This window comes from Buceros rhinoceros, unplaced genomic scaffold (genome assembly GCF_000710305.1).
Source record: "Buceros rhinoceros silvestris isolate BGI_N320 unplaced genomic scaffold, ASM71030v1 scaffold20138, whole genome shotgun sequence".
Lineage (NCBI taxonomy): Eukaryota > Metazoa > Chordata > Aves > Bucerotiformes > Bucerotidae > Buceros > Buceros rhinoceros.
Genome location: NW_010426575.1, coordinates 2,733 through 3,222, shown reverse-complemented (window position 1 = coordinate 3,222; position 490 = coordinate 2,733).

The following is a 490-nucleotide window of genomic DNA, read 5'->3' as shown; positions in this document are numbered from 1 at the left end:
GCCCTTGCCCAGCCCGCTCCCTTGCCATCGGGAAACAACAGAACTGCAGAACGAAGTCAGCATAGTGGCCGCTTTTAATGATGCCACGAGATCAGAAAACTTTTTTAAAACTGAACCTTTTGAATTTTGTGGTTAGAAATGGGTTTGGCATCAGCCTCTTCGAAGTTGTCATTATGAAACCGAATTTGATTTTGGACATGTAACGCTTTGCAAACCGCAGTGTAATAGTAAAGCCCTTACAGGACAAGTCAGTCTTATCAGGGAAAGACTTGAAAATAACTTAGATCATTGTGGTGGTTTTGAATTGACACACAATTTGTTACCCTTCTTATGTGACAGTCACTTAAACACAAGTCTGAGTCCACCAGCTCTGGATTTCAGGTGGATGTGCTTTACAGTACAAATCATCATCAGCTTGTGCCTAAGACTAAGTGAAAGACAGGGTGGGGCATAGGAGGGCTGGGGGGGGTGGTATGCACATATATAGACA